This window comes from Lepisosteus platostomus, unplaced genomic scaffold (assembly GCF_059453375.1).
Source record: "Lepisosteus platostomus isolate fLepPlt1 unplaced genomic scaffold, fLepPlt1.hap1 Scaffold_32_H1, whole genome shotgun sequence".
Taxonomy (NCBI): domain Eukaryota; kingdom Metazoa; phylum Chordata; class Actinopteri; order Semionotiformes; family Lepisosteidae; genus Lepisosteus; species Lepisosteus platostomus.
The window spans coordinates 942,044-942,667 of record NW_028291660.1 but is presented as its reverse complement, the minus strand read 5'-3'; the positions used below and the strand labels follow the sequence as shown (position 1 = coordinate 942,667).

The following is a 624-nucleotide window of genomic DNA, read 5'->3' as shown; positions in this document are numbered from 1 at the left end:
GCCTCGTTGGCGTAGTTGGTAGCGTGTCAGTCTCTTCATCTGAAGGTCCTGAGTTTGATCCTCACACGGGGCAGGGCTGCTTCTTCTCTTGCTCTTTTCAAACACTTGCGGCAACTGTTCGCTCATAACCACGTCTGGAATGCGTGACCTTTACACGGGGGAGAAGCAACGCCGCATCCCTTTTCTAAAGAACATTCACATTCAGAAATAAGTCAAGAAATTTGCCATTACTTTTGCTGTCAGCCTGCCCATGTTGCCAAAGAAAGATTCACTCGGCGTCAACATGACAGAACAGCGATCACTTGAAAACACTGTTCCACACTCCGTAAGCAAGAACTTCAGTGTTTGCAGTCACCCGATATGCCGATAGTCAAAGGAGCACAAAACACGAAACGTCAAAAGACAAGATGAGTTGATGGAAAGAGCGTTGAATTGATGAGCACAAAAGTTCAGCTCGTACAATAGGCAACGAAGGTCCCGGCGTCATCATCGCACTTGAAAGGACTGCCTTGCAGACTAAGGGCAGTGGGAGGTTGCTGTTTTGAGATGGAGGCATTGGGATGGTGGGCCGAGATCTATTCTTCTTAAGGAATTCTTCATCGTGAAAGATCGGTCCACAGATCA

At 47.6% G+C, this 624-nt stretch overlaps 1 non-coding gene across 1 annotated transcript; it reads left to right on the top strand.

The window, feature by feature from the left end:
* Positions 1-73, top strand: trnak-cuu (transfer RNA lysine (anticodon CUU)). The gene has a single exon. It is a non-coding gene; the product is annotated as a tRNA-Lys (tRNA).
* Positions 74-624: the final 551 nt, after the last annotated feature.